General features: G+C 37.6%; 1 protein-coding gene and 26 non-coding genes across 29 annotated transcripts in view; 26 read left to right on the top strand and 1 right to left on the bottom strand.

The window, feature by feature from the left end:
* prox3 (prospero homeobox 3) overlaps positions 1-19,253 on the bottom strand; it is a 177,811-nt gene that overhangs the window by 27,137 nt on the left and 131,421 nt on the right. The window lies entirely within an intron of this gene.
* On the top strand, positions 131-204 carry trnai-aau (transfer RNA isoleucine (anticodon AAU)). Its single transcript has one exon. It is a non-coding gene; the product is annotated as a tRNA-Ile (tRNA).
* On the top strand, positions 657-730 carry trnai-aau (transfer RNA isoleucine (anticodon AAU)). Its single transcript has one exon. It is a non-coding gene; the product is annotated as a tRNA-Ile (tRNA).
* trnai-aau (transfer RNA isoleucine (anticodon AAU)) lies at positions 1,180-1,253 on the top strand. The gene has a single exon. It is a non-coding gene; the product is annotated as a tRNA-Ile (tRNA).
* Positions 2,230-2,303, top strand: trnai-aau (transfer RNA isoleucine (anticodon AAU)). The gene has a single exon. It is a non-coding gene; the product is annotated as a tRNA-Ile (tRNA).
* On the top strand, positions 2,753-2,826 carry trnai-aau (transfer RNA isoleucine (anticodon AAU)). The gene has a single exon. It is a non-coding gene; the product is annotated as a tRNA-Ile (tRNA).
* On the top strand, positions 3,258-3,331 carry trnai-aau (transfer RNA isoleucine (anticodon AAU)). Its single transcript has one exon. It is a non-coding gene; the product is annotated as a tRNA-Ile (tRNA).
* On the top strand, positions 3,825-3,898 carry trnai-aau (transfer RNA isoleucine (anticodon AAU)). Its single transcript has one exon. It is a non-coding gene; the product is annotated as a tRNA-Ile (tRNA).
* trnai-aau (transfer RNA isoleucine (anticodon AAU)) lies at positions 4,875-4,948 on the top strand. Its single transcript has one exon. It is a non-coding gene; the product is annotated as a tRNA-Ile (tRNA).
* trnai-aau (transfer RNA isoleucine (anticodon AAU)) lies at positions 5,901-5,974 on the top strand. Its single transcript has one exon. It is a non-coding gene; the product is annotated as a tRNA-Ile (tRNA).
* Positions 6,943-7,016, top strand: trnaf-aaa (transfer RNA phenylalanine (anticodon AAA)). Its single transcript has one exon. It is a non-coding gene; the product is annotated as a tRNA-Ile (tRNA).
* On the top strand, positions 7,464-7,537 carry trnai-aau (transfer RNA isoleucine (anticodon AAU)). Its single transcript has one exon. It is a non-coding gene; the product is annotated as a tRNA-Ile (tRNA).
* On the top strand, positions 7,969-8,042 carry trnai-aau (transfer RNA isoleucine (anticodon AAU)). Its single transcript has one exon. It is a non-coding gene; the product is annotated as a tRNA-Ile (tRNA).
* On the top strand, positions 8,496-8,569 carry trnai-aau (transfer RNA isoleucine (anticodon AAU)). Its single transcript has one exon. It is a non-coding gene; the product is annotated as a tRNA-Ile (tRNA).
* Positions 9,019-9,092, top strand: trnaf-aaa (transfer RNA phenylalanine (anticodon AAA)). The gene has a single exon. It is a non-coding gene; the product is annotated as a tRNA-Ile (tRNA).
* On the top strand, positions 9,524-9,597 carry trnai-aau (transfer RNA isoleucine (anticodon AAU)). Its single transcript has one exon. It is a non-coding gene; the product is annotated as a tRNA-Ile (tRNA).
* On the top strand, positions 10,577-10,650 carry trnai-aau (transfer RNA isoleucine (anticodon AAU)). The gene has a single exon. It is a non-coding gene; the product is annotated as a tRNA-Ile (tRNA).
* On the top strand, positions 11,603-11,676 carry trnai-aau (transfer RNA isoleucine (anticodon AAU)). The gene has a single exon. It is a non-coding gene; the product is annotated as a tRNA-Ile (tRNA).
* On the top strand, positions 12,124-12,197 carry trnai-aau (transfer RNA isoleucine (anticodon AAU)). The gene has a single exon. It is a non-coding gene; the product is annotated as a tRNA-Ile (tRNA).
* Positions 12,629-12,702, top strand: trnai-aau (transfer RNA isoleucine (anticodon AAU)). The gene has a single exon. It is a non-coding gene; the product is annotated as a tRNA-Ile (tRNA).
* Positions 13,682-13,755, top strand: trnai-aau (transfer RNA isoleucine (anticodon AAU)). The gene has a single exon. It is a non-coding gene; the product is annotated as a tRNA-Ile (tRNA).
* Positions 14,708-14,781, top strand: trnai-aau (transfer RNA isoleucine (anticodon AAU)). Its single transcript has one exon. It is a non-coding gene; the product is annotated as a tRNA-Ile (tRNA).
* Positions 15,229-15,302, top strand: trnai-aau (transfer RNA isoleucine (anticodon AAU)). Its single transcript has one exon. It is a non-coding gene; the product is annotated as a tRNA-Ile (tRNA).
* On the top strand, positions 15,734-15,807 carry trnai-aau (transfer RNA isoleucine (anticodon AAU)). The gene has a single exon. It is a non-coding gene; the product is annotated as a tRNA-Ile (tRNA).
* Positions 16,787-16,860, top strand: trnai-aau (transfer RNA isoleucine (anticodon AAU)). Its single transcript has one exon. It is a non-coding gene; the product is annotated as a tRNA-Ile (tRNA).
* trnai-aau (transfer RNA isoleucine (anticodon AAU)) lies at positions 17,813-17,886 on the top strand. The gene has a single exon. It is a non-coding gene; the product is annotated as a tRNA-Ile (tRNA).
* On the top strand, positions 18,334-18,407 carry trnai-aau (transfer RNA isoleucine (anticodon AAU)). Its single transcript has one exon. It is a non-coding gene; the product is annotated as a tRNA-Ile (tRNA).

The following is a 19,253-nucleotide window of genomic DNA, read 5'->3' as shown; positions in this document are numbered from 1 at the left end:
TCGGACATAAACGAGTTTAACATTGACCAAAACCTATGAATATCATAATCTTTGCAAATACTAAAGTGATCACTGACATTCAATGGAAATTTGTTACTTTTTTTCACATATGAATTGAAGCAACAAATGTGGCCGGTTAGCTCAGCTGGTTAGAGCGTGGTGCTAATAACGCCAAGGTCATGGGTTCGATCCACATACTGGCCATCAATCCAAGACTTTGATAAATGATTCTGTTGACTAACAATCAGAAGCTGAGGAAATTGTTTGTCTGATAGCCATCTACTCAACAAATGTTCCAGGGGACCGCAAATACCACATCTACCTGAAACAAAGCTAAACTAAAAGAGATGTTTTAAAAGTGAAACGTAGTTCTTAAATAAACAGTGGTGCCAAAACTGTCTCTTAGCATCAGAGAGGTCAAGTGGCATTCTTCTGACATTCCTTTTACTGCTATGAGCTGTTGGCAGTCCAGTCTCGCATTTTATCCCTCGACAGAAACTGAAAATCTTTAAAGGGGACTCTCGGACATAAACGAGTTTCAACATTGACCAAAACTTATGAATATCATAATCTTTTCAAATCCTAAAGTGCTGAAAGACTGAATATCAATGGAAATTAGTTACTTTTCTTCACATATGAATTTAAGCAACCAATGTGGCCGGTTAGCTCAGCTGGTTAGAGCATGGTGCTAATAACGCCAAGGTCATGGGTTCGATCCCCATACTGGCCATCAATACAAGACTTTCATAAATGATTCTGTTGACTTAAAATCAGAAGCCAATAATCTTGTTGGTCTGATAGCCATCTACTCAAGAATTGTTCCAGGGGACCTCAAACACCACATCTACCTGTAACAAATCTAAACTAAAAGAGTTGGTTGAAAAGTGAAACTAGTAGTTCTTAAATAAACAGTGGTCCCGAAACTGTCTCGTAACATCAGAGAGGTCAAGTGCCATTCTTCTGACATTCATCTTACTGCTATGAGCTGTTAGCAGTCCAGTATTGCATTTTATCCCTCAACAGAATCTGAAACTCTTTCAAGGAGATTCTCAGACATAAACTAGTTTAACATTGACCAAAACCTATGAATATCATAATCTTTGCAAATACTAAAGTGATCACTGACATTCAATGGAAATTAGTTACTTTTTTTCACATATGAATTGAAGCAACCAATGTGGCCGGTTAGCTCAGCTGGATAGAGCGTGGTGCTAATAACGCCAAGGTCATGGGTTAGATCCCCATACTGGCCATTAATACAAGACTTTGACAAATGATTCTGTTGACTAAAAATCAGAAGCCAAGAAATGTGTTAGTCTGATAGCCATCTACTCAACAATTGTTCCAAAGTACCGCAAATACCACATCTACCTGAAACAAATCTAAACTAAAAGAGTTGGTTGAAGAGTGAAACTAGTAGTTCTTAAATAAACAGTGGTGCCAAAACTGTCTCGTAGCATCAGAGAGGTCAAGTGGCATTCTTCTGACATTGCATTTACTGCTATGAGCTGTTAGCAGTCCAGTCTTGCATTGTATCCATCGACAGAAAATGAAACTCTTTCAAGGAGATTCTCAGACATAAATGAGTTTAACATTGACCAAAACTTATGAATATCATAATCTTTTCAAATCCTAAAGTGCTGAAAGACTGAATATCAATGGAAATTAGTTACTTTTTTTCACATATGAATTGATGCAACAAATGTGGCTGGTTAGCTCAGCTGGTTAGAGCGTGGTGCTAATAACGCCAAGGTCATGGCTTCGATCCCCATACTGGCCATCAATACAAGACTTTGATAAATGATTCTGTTGACTAAAAATCAGAAGCCAATAATCTTGTTGGTCTGATAGCCATCTACTCAACAATTGTCCCAGGGGACTGCAAACACCACATCTACCTGAAACAAATCTAAACTAAAAGAGTTGGTTGAAAAGTGAAACTAGTAGTTCTTAAATACACAGTGGTCCCAAAACTGTCTCGTAACATCAGAGAGGTCAAGTGCCATTCTTCTGACTTCCATTTTACTGCTATGAGCTGTTAGCAGTCCAGTATTGCATTTTATCCCTCAACAGAATCTGAAACTCTTTCAAAGAGATTCTCAGACATAAATGAGTTTAACATTGACCAAAACCTATGAATATCATAATCTTTGCAAATACTAAAGTGATCACTGACATTCATTGGAAATTAGTTACTTTTTTTCACATATGAATTGAAGCAACCAATGTGGCCGGTTAGCTCAGCTGGTTAGAGCGTGGTGCTAATAACGCCAAGGTCATGGGTTCGATCCCCATACTGGCCATCATTACACTACTTTGATAAATGATTCTGTTGACTAAAAATCAGAAGCCAATAATCTTGTTGGTCTGATAGCCATCTACTCAACAATTGTTCCAGGGGACCGCAAACACCACATCTACTTGAAACAAATCTAAACTAAAAGAGTTGGTTGAAAAGTGAAACTAGTAGTTCTTAAATACACAGTGGTCCCAAAACTGTCTCGTAGCATCAGAGAGGTCAAGTGCCATTCTTCTGACATTCATTTTACTGCTATGAGCTGTTAGCAGTCCAGTATTGCATTTTATCCCTCAACAGAATCTGAAACTCTTTCAAAGAGATTCTCAGACATAAATGAGTTTAACATTGACCAAAACCTATGAATATCATAATCTTTGCAAATACTAAAGTGATCACTGACATTCATTGGAAATTAGTTACTTTTTTACACATATGAATTGACTCAACCAATGGGGCCGGTTAGCTCAGCTGGTTAGAGCGTGGTGCTAATAACGCCAAGGTCATGGGTTCGATCCCCATACTGGCCATCAATACAAGACTTTGACAAATGATTCTGTTGACTAAAAATCAGAAACCAAGAAATGTGTTAGTCTGATAGCCATCTACTCAACAATTGTTCCAAAGTACCGCAAATACCACATCTACCTGTAACAAATCTAAACTAAAAGAGTTGTTTGAAGAGTGAAACTAGTAGTTCTTAAATAAACAGTGGTCCCAAAACTGTCTCGTAGCATCAGAGAGCTCAAGTGCCATTCATCTTACTGCTGTTAGCAGTCCAGTATTGCATTTTATCCCTCAACAGAATCTGAAACTCTTTCAAGGAGATTCTCAGACATAAACGAGTTTAACATTGACCAAAACCTATGAATATCATAATCTTTGCAAATACTAAAGTGATCACTGACATTCATTGGAAATTCGTTACTTTTTTTCACATATGAATTGATTCAACCAAAGTGGCCGGTTAGCTCAGCTGGTTAGAGTGTGGTGCTAATAACGCCAAGGTCATGGGTTCGATCCCTATACTGGCCATCAATACAAGACTTTGACAAATGATTCTGTTGACAAAAAATCAGAAGCCAAGAAATGTGTTAGTCTGATGGCCATCTACTCAACAAATGTTCCAGAGTACCGCCAAGAAATGTGTTAGTCTGATAGCCATCTACTCAACAAATGTTCCAGAATACCGCAAATACCACATCTACCTGAAACAAATCTAAACTAGAAGAGATGGTTGAGAAGTGAAGCTAGTAGTTCTTAAATAAATAGTGGTCCCAAAACTGTCTTGTAGCATCAGAGAGCTCAAGTGACATTCATCTTACTGCTATGAGCTGTTAGCATTCCAGTATTGCATTTTATCCCTCAACAGAATCTGAAACTCTTTCAAGGAGATTCTCAGACATAAACGAGTTTAACATTGACCAAAACCTATGAATATCATAATCTTTGCAAATACTAAAGTGTTCACTGACATTCATTGGAAATTAGTTACTTTTTTTCACATATGAATTAATTCAACCAATGTGGCTGGTTAGCTCAGCTGGTTAGAGCGTGGTGCTAATAACGCCAAGGTAATGGGTTCGATCCCCATACTGGCCATCAATACAAGACTTTGATAAATGATTCTGCTGACTAAAATCAGAAGCCAAGAAATGTGTTAGTCTGATAGCTATCTACTTAACAAATGTTCTGGAGTACCGCAAATACCACATCTACCTGAAACAAATCTAAACTAAAAGAGATGTTTGAAATGTGCAAACTTAGTTCTTAAATAGACAGTGATCCCAAAACTGTCTCTTAGCATCAGAGAGGTCAAATGTCCTTCTTCTGAGATTCCTTTTACTGCTATGAGCTGTTAGCAGTCCAGTATTGCATTTTATCCCTCGACAGAAACTGAAACTCTTTCAAGGAGACTCTCAGACATACATGAGTTTCAACATTGACCAAAACTTATGAATATCATAATCTTTTCAAATCCTAAAGTGCTGAAAGACTGAATATCAATGGAAATTAGTTACTTTTTTTTCACATATGAATTGATGCAACAAATGTGGCTGGTTAGCTCAGCTGGTTAGAGCGTGGTGCTAATAACGCCAAGGTCATGGCTTCGATCCCCATACTGGCCATCAATACAAGACTTTGATAAATGATTCTGTTGACTAAAAATCAGAAGCCAATAATCTTGTTGGTCTGATAGCCATCTATTCAACAACTGTTCCGGGGGACTGCAAACACCACATCTACCTGAAACAAATCTAAACTAAAAGAGTTGGTTGAAAAGTGAAACTAGTAGTTCTTAAATAAACAGTGGTCCCAAAACTGTCTCGTAACATCAGAGAGGTCAAGTGCCATTCTTCTGACATTCATTTTACTGCTATGAGCTGTTAGCAGTCCAGTATTGCATTTTATCCCTCAACAGAATCTGAAACTCTTTCAAAGAGATTCTCAGACATAAATGAGTTTAACATTGACCAAAACCTATGAATATCATAATCTTTGCAAATACTAAAGTGATCACTGACATTCATTGGAAATTAGTTACTTTTTTACACATATGAATTGATTGAACCAATGTGGCCGGTTAGCTCAGCTGGTTAGAGCGTGGTGCTAATAACGCCAAGGTCATGGGTTCGATCCCCATACTGGCCATCAATACAAGACTTTGACAAATGATTCTGTTGACTAAAAATCAGAAGCCAAGAAATGTGTTAGTCTGATAGCCATCTACTCAACAATTGTTCCAAAGTACCGCAAATACCACATCTACCTGTAACAAATCTAAACTAAAAGAGTTGGTTGAAGAGTGAAACTAGTAGTTCTTAAATAAACAGTGGTCCCAAAACTGTCTCGTAGCATCAGATAGCTCAAGTGCCATTCATCTTACTGCTGTTAGCAGTCCAGTATTGCATTTTATCCCTCAACAGAATCTGAAACTCTTTCAAGGAGATTGTCAGACATAAACGAGTTTAACATTGACCAAAACCTATGAATATCATAATCTTTGCAAATACTAAAGTGTTCACTGACATTCATTGGAAATTAGTTACTTTTTTTCACATATGAATTGATTCAACCAATGTGGCCGGTTAGCTCAGCTGGTTAGAGCGTGATGCTAATAACGCCAAGGTAATGGGTTCGATCCCCATACTGGCCATCAATACAAGACTTTGATAAATGATTCTGTTGACTAAAAATCAGAAGCCAAGAAATGTGTTAGTCTGATAGCTATCTACTTAACAAATGTTCTGGAGTACCGCAAATACCACATCTACCTGAAACAAATCTAAACTAAAAGAGATGTTTGAAATGTGCAAACTTAGTTCTTAAATAGACAGTGATCCCAAAACTGTCACTTAGCATCAGAGAGGTCAAATGTCCTTCTTCTGAGAATCCTTTTACTGCTATGAGCTGTTAGCAGTCCAGTATTGCATTTTATCCCTCTACAGAAACTGAAACTCTTTCAAGGAGACTCAGACATAAATGAGTTTCAACATTGACCAAAACTAATGAATATCATAATCTTTGCAAATACCAAAGTGATCACTGACATTCATTGGAAATTAGTTACTTTTTTTCACATATGAATTGAAGCAACCAATGTGGCCGGTTAGCTCAGCTGGTTAGAGCGTGGTGCTAATAACGCCAAGGTCATGGGTTCGATCCCCATACTGGCCATCATTACACTACTTTGATAAATGATTCTGTTGACTAAAAATCAGAAGCCAATAATCTTGTTGGTCTGATAGCCATCTACTCAACAATTGTTCCAGGGGACCGCAAACACCACATCTACCTGAAACAAATCTAAACTAAGAGTTGGTTGAAAAGTGAAACTAGTAGTTCTTAAATACACAGTGGTCCCAAAACTGTCTCGTAGCATCAGAGAGGTCAAGTGGCATTCTTCTGACATTCATTTTACTGCTATGAGCTGTTAGCAGTCCAGTATTGCATTTTATCCATCGACAGAAAATGAAACTCTTTCAAGGAGATTCTCAGACATAAATGAGTTTAACATTGACCAAAACCTATGAATATCATAATCTTTGCAAATACTAAAGTGATCACTGACATTCATTGGAAATTAGTTACTTTTTTACATATATGAATTGATTCAACCAATGTGGCCGGTTAGCTCAGCTGGTTAGAGCGTGATGCTAATAACGCCAAGGTAATGGGTTCGATCCCCATACTGGCCATCAATACAAGACTTTGATAAATGATTCTGTTGACTAAAAATCAGAAGCCAAGAAATGTGTTAGTCTGATAGCTATCTACTTAACAAATGTTCTGGAGTACCGCAAATACCACATCTACCTGAAACAAATCCAAACTAAAAGAGATGTTTGAAATGTGCAAACTTAGTTCTTAAATAGACAGTGATCCCAAAACTGTCACTTAGCATCAGAGAGGTCAAATGTCCTTCTTCTGAGAATCCTTTTACTGCTATGAGCTGTTAGCAGTCCAGTATTGCATTTTATCCCTCTACAGAAACTGAAACTCTTTCAAGGAGACTCAGACATAAATGAGTTTCAACATTGACCAAAACTAATGAATATCATAATCTTTGCAAATACTAAAGTGATCACTGACATTCATTGGAAATTAGTTACTTTTTTTCACATATGAATTGAAGCAACCAATGTGGCCGGTTAGCTCAGCTGGTTAGAGCGTGGTGCTAATAACGCCAAGGTCATGGGTTCGATCCCCATACTGGCCATCATTACACTACTTTGATAAATGATTCTGTTGACTAAAAATCAGAAGCCAATAATCTTGTTGGTCTGATAGCCATCTACTCAACAATTGTTCCAGGGGACCGCAAACACCACATCTACCTGAAACAAATCTAAACTAAGAGTTGGTTGAAAAGTGAAACTAGTAGTTCTTAAATACACAGTGGTCCCAAAACTGCCTCGTAGCATCAGAGAGGTCAAGTGCCATTCTTCTGACACTCATTTTACTGCTATGAGCTGTTAGCAGTCCAGTATTGCATTTTATCCATCGACAGAAAATGAAACTCTTTCAAGGAGATTCTCAGACATAAATGAGTTTAACATTGACCAAAACCTATGAATATCATAATCTTTGCAAATACTAAAGTGATCACTGACATTCATTGGAAATTAGTTACTTTTTTTCACATATGAATTGAAGCAACCAATGTGGCCGGTTAGCTCAGCTGGTTAGAGCGTGGTGCTAATAACGCCAAGGTCATGGGTTCGATTCCCATACTGGCCATAAATACAAGACTTTGACAAATGATTCTGTTGACTAAAAATCAGAAGCCAAGAAATGTGTTAGTCTGATAGCCATCTATTCAACAATTGTTCCAAAGTATCGCAATTACCACATCTACCTGAAACAAATCTAAACTAAAAGAGATTGTTGAAAAGTGAAACTAGTAGTTCTTAAATAAACAGTGGTCCCAAAACTGTCTCATAGCATCAAAGAGCTCAAGTGCCATTCATCTTACTGCTGTTAGCAGTCCAGTATTGCATTTTATCCCTCAACAGAATCTGAAACTCTTTCAAGGAGATTCTCAGACATAAACGAGTTTAACATTGACCAAAACCTATGAATATCATAATCTTTGCAAATACTAAAGTGATCACTGACATTCAATGGAAATTTGTTACTTTTTTTCACATATGAATTGAAGCAACCAATGTGGCCGGTTAGCTCAGCTGGTTAGAGCGTGGTGCTAATAACGCCAAGGTCATGGGTTCGATCCACATACTGGCCATCAATACAAGACTTAAATAAATGATTCTGTTGACTAACAATCAGAAGCTGAGGAATTTGATTTGTCTGATAGCTATCTACTCAACAAATGTTCCAGGGGACCGCAAAAACCACATCTACCTGAAACAAATCTAAACTAAAAGAGATGTTTGAAAAGTGTAACGTAGTTCTTAAATAAACAGTGGTGCCAAAACTGTCTCTTAGCATCAGAGAGGTCAAGTGGCATTCTTCTGACATTACTTTTACTGCTATGAGCTGTTAGCAGTCCAGTCTCGCATTTTATCCCTCGACAGAAACTGAAAATCTTTAAAGGGGACTCTCGGACATAAACGAGTTTCAACATTGACCAAAACTTATGAATATCATAATCTTTTCAAATCCTAAAGTGCTGAAAGACTGAATATCAATGGAAATTAGTTACTTTTCTTCACATATGAATTGAATCAACAAATGTGGCCGGTTAGCTCAGCTGGTTAGAGCATGGTGCTAATAACGGCAAGGTCATGGGTTCGATCCCCATACTGGCCATCAATACAAGACTTTCATAAATGATTCTGTTGACTTAAAATCAGAAGCCAATAATCTTGTTGGTCTGATAGCCATCTACTCAACAATTGTTCCAGGGGACCTCAAACACCACATCTACCTGTAACAAATCTAAACTAAAAGAGTTGGTTGAAAAGTGAAACTAGTAGTTCTTAAATAAACAGTGGAACCGAAACTGTCTCGTAACATCAGAGAGGTCAAGTGCCATTCTTCTGACATTCATCTTACTGCTATGAGCTGTTAGCAGTCCAGTATTGCATTTTATCCCTCAACAGAATCTGAAACTCTTTCAAGGAGATTCTCAGACATAAACTAGTTTAACATTGACCAAAACCTATGAATATCATAATCTTTGCAAATACTAAAGTGATCACTGACATTCAATGGAAATTAGTTACTTTTTTTCACATATGAATTGAAGCAACCAATGTGGCCGGTTAGCTCAGCTGGATAGAGCGTGGTGCTAATAACGCCAAGGTCATGGGTTAGATCCCCATACTGGCCATTAATACAAGACTTTGACAAATGATTCTGTTGACTAAAAATCAGAAGCGAAGAAATGTGTTAGTCTGATAGCCATCTACTCAACAATTGTTCCAAAGTACCGCAAATACCACATCTACCTGAAACAAATCTAAACTAAAAGAGTTGGTTGAAGAGTGAAACTAGTAGTTCTTAAATAAACAGTGGTCCCAAAACTGTCTCGTAGCATCAAAGAGCTCAAGTGCCATTCATCTTACTGCTGTTAGCAGTCCAGTATTGCATTTTATCCCTCAACAGAATCTGAAACTCTTTCAAGGAGATTCTCAGACATAAACGAGTTTAACATTGACCAAAACCTATGCATATCATAATCTTTGCAAATACTAAAGTGATCACTGACATTCAATGGAAATTTGTTACTTTTTTTCACATATGAATTGATGCAACCAATGTGGCCGGTTAGCTCAGCTGGTTAGAGCGTGGTGCTAATAACGCCAAGGTCATGGGTTCGATCCACATACTGGCCATCAATACAAGACTTTGATAAATGATTCTGTTGACTAACAATCAGAAGCTGAGGAATTTGTTTGTCTGATAGCCATCTACTCAACAAATGTTCCAGGGGACCGCAAATACCACATCTACCTGAAACAAATCTAAACTAAAAGAGATGTTTGAAAAGTGAAACGTAGTTCTTAAATAAACAGTGGTGCCAAAACTGTCTCTTAGCATCAGAGAGGTCAAGTGGCATTCTTCTGACATTACTTTTACTGCTATGAGCTGTTAGCAGTCCAGTCTTGCATTTTATCCATCGACAGAAACTGAAACTCTTTCAAGGAGATTCTCAGACATAAACGAGTTTCAACATTGACCAAAACTTATGAATATCATAATCTTTTCAAATCCTAAAGTGCTGAAAGACTGAATATCAATGGAAATTAGTTACTTTTTTTCACATATGAATTGAAGCAACAAATGTGGCCGGTTAGCTCAGCTGGTTAGAGCGTGGTGCTAATAACGCCAAGGTCATGGGTTCGATCCCCTTACGGGCCATCAATACAAGTTTTTAAGAAACGATTCTGTTGACTAAAAAGCAGAAGCCTAGAATTTTGTTGGTCTGATAGCCATCTACTCAACAAATGTTCCAGGGGACCGCAAATACCACATCTACCTGAAACAAATCTAAACTAAAAGCGATGTTTGAAATGTGTAAACTTACTTCTTAAATAGACAGTGATCCCAAAACTGTCTCTTAGCATCAGAGAGGTTAAATGTCCTTCTTCTGAGATTCCTTTTACTGCTATGAGCTGTTAGCAGTCCAGTATTGCATTTTATCCCTCGACAGAAACTGAAACTCTTTCAAGGAGACTCTCAGATATAAACGAGTTTCAACATTGACCAAAACTTATGAATATCATAATCTTTTCAAATCCTAAAGTGCTGAAAGACTGAATATCAATGGAAATTAGTTACTTTTTTTCACATATGAATTGAAGCAACCAATGTGGCCGGTTAGCTCAGCTGGTTAGAGCATGGTGCTAATAACGCCAAGGTCATGGGTTCGATCCCCATACTGGCCATCAATACAAGACTTTGATAAATGATTCTGTTGACTAAAAATCAGAAGCCAATAATCTTGTTGGTCTGACAGCCATCTACTCAACAATTGTTCCAGGGGACCGCCAACACCACATCTACTTGAATTAAATCTAAACTAAAAGAGTTGGCTGAAAAGTGAAACTAGTAGTTCTTAAATAAACAGTGGTCCCGAAACTGGCTCGTAACATCAGAGAGGTCAAGTGCCATTCATCTTACTGCTGTTAGCAGTCCAGTATTGCATTTTATCCCTCAACAGAATCTGAAACTCTTTCAAGGAGATTGTCAGACATAAACGAGTTTAACATTGACCAAAACCTATGAATATCATAATCTTTGCAAATACTAAAGTGTTCACTGACATTCATTGGAAATTAGTTACTTTTTTCCACATATGAATTGATTCAACCAATGTGGCTGGTTAGCTCAGCTGGTTAGAGCGTGATGCTAATAACGCCAAGGTAATGGGTTCGATCCCCATACTGGCCATCAATACAAGACTTTGATAAATGATTCTGTTGACTAAAAATCAGAAGCCAAGAAATGTGTTAGTCTGATAGCTATCTACTTAACATATGTTCTGGAGTACCGCAAATACCACATCTACCTGAAACAAATCTAAACTAAAAGAGATGTTTGAAATGTGCAAACTTAGTTCTTAAATAGACAGTGATCCCAAAACTGTCTCTTAGCATCAGAGAGGTCAAATGTCCTTCTTCTGAGATTCCTTTTACTGCTATGAGCTGTTAGCAGTCCAGTATTGCATTTTATCCCTCTACAGAAACTGAAACTCTTTCAAGGAGACTCAGACATAAATGAGTTTCAACATTGACCAAAACTAATGAATATCATAATCTTTGCAAATACTAAAGTGATCACTGACATTCATTGGAAATTAGTTACTTTTTTTCACATATGAATTGAAGCAACCAATGTGGCCGGTTAGCTCAGCTGGTTAGAGCGTGGTGCTAATAACGCCAAGGTCATGGGTTCGATCCCCATACTGGCAATCATTACACTACTTTGATAAATGATTCTGTTGACTAAAAATCAGAAGCCAATAATCTTGTTGGTCTGATAGCCATCTACTCAACAATTGTTCCAGGGGACCGCAAACACCACATCTACCTGAAACAAATCTAAACTAAGAGTTGGTTGAAAAGTGAAACTAGTAGTTCTTAAATACACAGTGGTCCCAAAACTGTCTCGTAGCATCAGAGAGGTCAAGTGCCATTCTTCTGACATTCATTTTACTGCTATGAGCTGTTAGCAGTCCAGTATTGCATTTTATCCATCGACAGAAAATGAAACTCTTTCAAGGAGATTCTCAGACATAAATGAGTTTAACATTGACCAAAACCTATGAATATCATAATCTTTGCAAATACTAAAGTGATCACTGACATTCATTGGAAATTAGTTACTTTTTTACACATATGAATTGATTCAACCAATGTGGCCGGTTAGCTCAGCTGGTTAGAGCGTGGTGCTAATAACGCCAAGGTCATGGGTTCGATCCCCATACTGGCCATCAATACAAGACTTTGACAAATGATTCTGTTGACTAAAAATCAGAAGCCAAGAAATGTGTTAGTCTGATAGCCATCTACTCAACAATTGTTCCAAAGTACCGCAAATACCACATCTACCTGAAACAAATCTAAACTAAAAGAGTTGGTTGAAGAGTGAAACTAGTAGTTCTTAAATAAACAGTGGTCCCAAAACTGTCTCGTAGCATCAAAGAGCTCAAGTGCCATTCATCTTACTGCTGTTAGCAGTCCAGTATTGCATTTTATCCCTCAACAGAATCTGAAACTCTTTAAAGGAGATTCTCAGACATAAACGAGTTTAACATTGACCAAAACCTATGCATATCATAATCTTTGCAAATACTAAAGTGATCACTGACATTCAATGGAAATTTGTTACTTTTTTTCACATATGAATTGAAGCAACCAATGTGGCCGGTTAGCTCAGCTGGTTAGAGCGTGGTGCTAATAACGCCAAGGTCATGGGTTCGATCCACATACTGGCCATCAATACAAGACTTTGATAAATGATTCTGTTGACTAACAATCAGAAGCTGAGGAATTTGTTTGTCTGATAGCCATCTACTCACCAAATGTTCCAGGGGACCGCAAATACCACATCTACCTGAAACAAATCTAAACTAAAAGAGATGTTTGAAAAGTGAAACGTAGTTCTTAAATAAACAGTGGTGCCAAAACTGTCTCTTAGCATCAGAGAGGTCAAGTGGCATTCTTCTGACATTACTTTTACTGCTATGAGCTGTTAGCAGTCCAGTCTTGCATTTTATCCATCGACAGAAACTGAAACTCTTTCAAGGAGATTCTCAGACATAAACGAGTTTCAACATTGACCAAAACTTATGAATATCATAATCTTTTCAAATCCTAAAGTGCTGAAAGACTGAATATCAATGGAAATTAGTTACTTTTTTTCACATATGAATTGAAGCAACAAATGTGGCCGGTTAGCTCAGCTGGTTAGAGCGTGGTGCTAATAACGCCAAGGTCATGGGTTCGATCCCCTTACGGGCCATCAATACAAGTTTTTAAGAAACGATTCTGTTGACTAAAAAGCAGAAGCCTAGAATTTTGTTGGTCTGATAGCCATCTACTCAACAAATGTTCCAGGGGACCGCAAATACCACATCTACCTGAAACAAATCTAAACTAAAAGCGATGTTTGAAATGTGTAAACTTACTTCTTAAATAGACAGTGATCCCAAAACTGTCTCTTAGCATCAGAGAGGTTAAATGTCCTTCTTCTGAGATTCCTTTTACTGCTATGAGCTGTTAGCAGTCCAGTATTGCATTTTATCCCTCGACAGAAACTGAAACTCTTTCAAGGAGACTCTCAGATATAAACGAGTTTCAACATTGACCAAAACTTATGAATATCATAATCTTTTCAAATCCTAAAGTGCTGAAAGACTGAATATCAATGGAAATTAGTTACTTTTTTTCACATATGAATTGAAGCAACCAATGTGGCCGGTTAGCTCAGCTGGTTAGAGCATGGTGCTAATAACGCCAAGGTCATGGGTTCGATCCCCATACTGGCCATCAATACAAGACTTTGATAAATGATTCTGTTGACTAAAAATCAGAAGCCAATAATCTTGTTGGTCTGACAGCCATCTACTCAACAATTGTTCCAGGGGACCGCCAACACCACATCTACTTGAATTAAATCTAAACTAAAAGAGTTGGCTGAAAAGTGAAACTAGTAGTTCTTAAATAAACAGTGGTCCCGAAACTGGCTCGTAACATCAGAGAGGTCAAGTGCCATTCATCTTACTGCTGTTAGCAGTCCAGTATTGCATTTTATCCCTCAACAGAATCTGAAACTCTTTCAAGGAGATTGTCAGACATAAACGAGTTTAACATTGACCAAAACCTATGAATATCATAATCTTTGCAAATACTAAAGTGTTCACTGACATTCATTGGAAATTAGTTACTTTTTTCCACATATGAATTGATTCAACCAATGTGGCTGGTTAGCTCAGCTGGTTAGAGCGTGATGCTAATAACGCCAAGGTAATGGGTTCGATCCCCATACTGGCCATCAATACAAGACTTTGATAAATGATTCTGTTGACTAAAAATCAGAAGCCAAGAAATGTGTTAGTCTGATAGCTATCTACTTAACATATGTTCTGGAGTACCGCAAATACCACATCTACCTGAAACAAATCTAAACTAAAAGAGATGTTTGAAATGTGCAAACTTAGTTCTTAAATAGACAGTGATCCCAAAACTGTCTCTTAGCATCAGAGAGGTCAAATGTCCTTCTTCTGAGATTCCTTTTACTGCTATGAGCTGTTAGCAGTCCAGTATTGCATTTTATCCCTCTACAGAAACTGAAACTCTTTCAAGGAGACTCAGACATAAATGAGTTTCAACATTGACCAAAACTAATGAATATCATAATCTTTGCAAATACTAAAGTGATCACTGACATTCATTGGAAATTAGTTACTTTTTTTCACATATGAATTGAAGCAACCAATGTGGCCGGTTAGCTCAGCTGGTTAGAGCGTGGTGCTAATAACGCCAAGGTCATGGGTTCGATCCCCATACTGGCAATCATTACACTACTTTGATAAATGATTCTGTTGACTAAAAATCAGAAGCCAATAATCTTGTTGGTCTGATAGCCATCTACTCAACAATTGTTCCAGGGGACCGCAAACACCACATCTACCTGAAACAAATCTAAACTAAGAGTTGGTTGAAAAGTGAAACTAGTAGTTCTTAAATACACAGTGGTCCCAAAACTGTCTCGTAGCATCAGAGAGGTCAAGTGCCATTCTTCTGACATTCATTTTACTGCTATGAGCTGTTAGCAGTCCAGTATTGCATTTTATCCATCGACAGAAAATGAAACTCTTTCAAGGAGATTCTCAGACATAAATGAGTTTAACATTGACCAAAACCTATGAATATCATAATCTTTGCAAATACTAAAGTGATCACTGACATTCATTGGAAATTAGTTACTTTTTTACACATATGAATTGATTCAACCAATGTGGCCGGTTAGCTCAGCTGGTTAGAGCGTGGTGCTAATAACGCCAAGGTCATGGGTTCGATCCCCATACTGGCCATCAATACAAGACTTTGACAAATGATTCTGTTGACTAAAAATCAGAAGCCAAGAAATGTGTTAGTCTGATAGCCATCTACTCAACAATTGTTCCAAAGTACCGCAAATACCACATCTACCTGAAACAAATCTAAACTAAAAGAGTTGGTTGAAGAGTGAAACTAGTAGTTCTTAAATAAACAGTGGTCCCAAAACTGTCTCGTAGCATCAAAGAGCTCAAGTGCCATTCATCTTACTGCTGTTAGCAGTCCAGTATTGCATTTTATCCCTCAACAGAATCTGAAACTCTTTAAAGGAGATTCTCAGACATAAACGAGTTTAACATTGACCAAAACCTATGCATATCATAATCTTTGCAAATACTAAAGTGATCACTGACATTCAATGGAAATTTGTTACTTTTTTTCACATATGAATTGAAGCAACCAATGTGGCCGGTTAGCTCAGCTGGTTAGAGCGTGGTGCTAATAACGCCAAGGTCATGGGTTCGATCCACATACTGGCCATCAATACAAGACTTTGATAAATGATTCTGTTGACTAACAATCAGAAGCTGAGGAATTTGTTTGTCTGATAGCCATCTACTCACCAAATGTTCCAGGGGACCGCAAATACCACATCTACCTGAAACAAATCTAAACTAAAAGAGATGTTTGAAAAGTGAAACGTAGTTCTTAAATAAACAGTGGTGCCAAAACTGTCTCTTAGCATCAGAGAGGTCAAGTGGCATTCTTCTGACATTACTTTTACTGCTATGAGCTGTTAGCAGTCCAGTCTTGCATTTTATCCATCGACAGAAACTGAAACTCTTTCAAGGAGATTCTCAGACATAAACGAGTTTCAACATTGACCAAAACTTATGAATATCATAATCTTTTCAAATCCTAAAGTGCTGAAAGACTGAATATCAATGGAAATTAGTTACTTTTTTTCACATATGAATTGAAGCAACAAATGTGGCCGGTTAGCTCAGCTGGTTAGAGCGTGGTGCTAATAACGCCAAGGTCATGGGTTCGATCCCCTTACGGGCCATCAATACAAGTTTTTAAGAAACGATTCTGTTGACTAAAAAGCAGAAGCCTAGAATTTTGTTGGTCTGATAGCCATCTACTCAACAAATGTTCCAGGGGACCGCAAATACCACATCTACCTGAAACAAATCTAATCTAAAAGCGATGTTTGAAATGTGTAAACTTACTTCTTAAATAGACAGTGATCCCAAAACTGTCTCTTAGCATCAGAGAGGTTAAATGTCCTTCTTCTGAGATTCCTTTTACTGCTATGAGCTGTTAGCAGTCCAGTATTGCATTTTATCCCTCGACAGAAACTGAAACTCTTTCAAGGAGACTCTCAGATATAAACGAGTTTCAACATTGACCAAAACTTATGAATATCATAATCTTTTCAAATCCTAAAGTGCTGAAAGACTGAATATCAATGGAAATTAGTTACTTTTTTTCACATATGAATTGAAGCAACCAATGTGGCCGGTTAGCTCAGCTGGTTAGAGCATGGTGCTAATAACGCCAAGGTCATGGGTTCGATCCCCATACTGGCCATCAATACAAGACTTTGATAAATGATTCTGTTGACTAAAAATCAGAAGCCAATAATCTTGTTGGTCTGACAGCCATCTACTCAACAATTGTTCCAGGGGACCGCCAACACCACATCTACTTGAATTAAATCTAAACTAAAAGAGTTGGCTGAAAAGTGAAACTAGTAGTTCTTAAATAAACAGTGGTCCCGAAACTGGCTCGTAACATCAGATAGCTCAAGTGCCATTCATCTTACTGCTGTTAGCAGTCCAGTATTGCATTTTATCCCTCAACAGAATCTGAAACTCTTTCAAGGAGATTGTCAGACATAAACGAGTTTAACATTGACCAAAACCTATGAATATCATAATCTTTGCAAATACTAAAGTGTTCACTGACATTCATTGGAAATTAGTTACTTTTTTCCACATATGAATTGATTCAACCAATGTGGCCGGTTAGCTCAGCTGGTTAGAGCGTGATGCTAATAACGCCAAGGTAATGGGTTCGATCCCCATACTGGCCATCAATACAAGACTTTGATAAATGATTATGTTGACTAAAAATCAGAAGCCAAGAAATGTGTTAGTCTGATAGCTATCTACTTAACATATGTTCTGGAGTACCGCAAATACCACATCTACCTGAAACAAATCTAAACTAAAAGAGATGTTTGAAATGTGCAAACTTAGTTCTTAAATAGACAGTGATCCCAAAACTGTCTCTTAGCATCAGAGAGGTCAAATGTCCTTCTTCTGAGATTCCTTTTACTGCTATGAGCTGTTAGCAGTCCAGTATTGCATTTTATCCCTCTACAGAAACTGAAACTCTTTCAAGGAGACTCAGACATAAATGAGTTTCAACATTGACCAAAACTAATGAATATCATAATCTTTGCAAATACTAAAGTGATCACTGACATTCATTGGAAATTAGTTACTTTTTTTCACATATGAATTGAAGCAACCAATGTGGCCGGTTAGCTCAGCTGGTTAGAGCGTGGTGCTAATAACGCCAAGGTCATGGGTTCGATCCCCATACTGGCCATCATTACACTACTTTGATAAATGATTCTGTTGACTAAAAATCAGAAGCCAATAATCTTGTTGGTCTGATAGCCATCTACTCAACAATTGTTCCAGGGGACCGCAAACACCACATCTACCTGAAACAAATCTAAACTAAGAGTTGGTTGAAAAGTGAAACTAGTAGTTCTTAAATACACAGTGGTCCCAAAACTGTCTCGTAGCATCAGAGAGGTCAAGTGCCATTCTTCTGACATTCATTTTACTGCTATGAGGTGTTAGCAGTCCAGTATTGCATTTTATCCATCGACAGAAAATGAAACTCTTTCAAGGAGATTCTCAGACATAAATGAGTTTAACATTGACCAAAACCTATGAATATCATAATCTTTGCAAATACTAAAGTGATCACTGACATTCATTGGAAATTAGTTACTTTTTTACACATATGAATTGATTCAACCAATGTGGCTGGTTAGCTCAGCTGGTTAGAGCGTGGTGCTAATAACGCCAAGGTCATGGGTTCGATCCCCATACTGGCCATCAATACAAGACTTTGACAAATGATTCTGTTGACTAAAAATCAGAAGCCAAGAAATGTGTTAGTCTGATAGCCATCTACTCAACAATTGTTCAAAAGTACCGCAAATACCACATCTACCTGAAACAAATCTAAACTAAAAGAGTTGTTTGAAGAGTGAAACTAGTAGTTCTTAAATAAACAGTGGTCCCAAAACTGTCTCGTAGCATCAGATAGCTCAAGTGCCATTCATCTTACTGCTGTTAGCAGTCCAGTATTGCATTTTATCCCTCAACAGAATCTGAAACTCTTTCAAGGAGATTGTCAGACATAAACGAGTTTAACATTGACCAAATCCTATGAATATCATAATCTTTGCAAATACTAAAGTGTTCACTGACATTCATTGGAAATTAGTTACTTTTTTTCACATATGAATTTATTCAACCAATGTGGCCGGTTAGCTCAGCTGGTTAGAGCGTGATGCTAATAACGCCAAGGTAATGGGTTCGATCCCCATACTGGCCATCAATACAAGACTTTGATAAATGATTCTGTTGACTAAAAATCAGAAGGCAAGAAATGTGTTAGTCTGATAGCTATCTACGTAACAAATGTTCTGGAGTACCGCAAATACCACATCTACCTGAAACAAATCTAAACTAAAAGAGATGTTTGAAATGTGCAAACTTAGTTCTTAAATAGACAGTGATCCCAAAACTGTCTCTTAGCATCAGAGAGGTCAAATGTCCTTCTTCTGAGATTCCTTTTACTGCTATGAGCTGTTAGCAGTCCAGTATTGCATTTTATCCCTCGACAGAAACTGAAACTCTTTCAAGGAGACTCTCAGACATAAATGAGTTTCAACA

The sequence above is a fragment of the Nothobranchius furzeri genome, chromosome 14 (genome assembly GCF_043380555.1).
Source record: "Nothobranchius furzeri strain GRZ-AD chromosome 14, NfurGRZ-RIMD1, whole genome shotgun sequence".
Classification (NCBI taxonomy): domain Eukaryota; kingdom Metazoa; phylum Chordata; class Actinopteri; order Cyprinodontiformes; family Nothobranchiidae; genus Nothobranchius; species Nothobranchius furzeri.
Note: the sequence above shows the minus strand (reverse complement) of the source record. Positions and strands in the feature narration are given on the sequence as shown.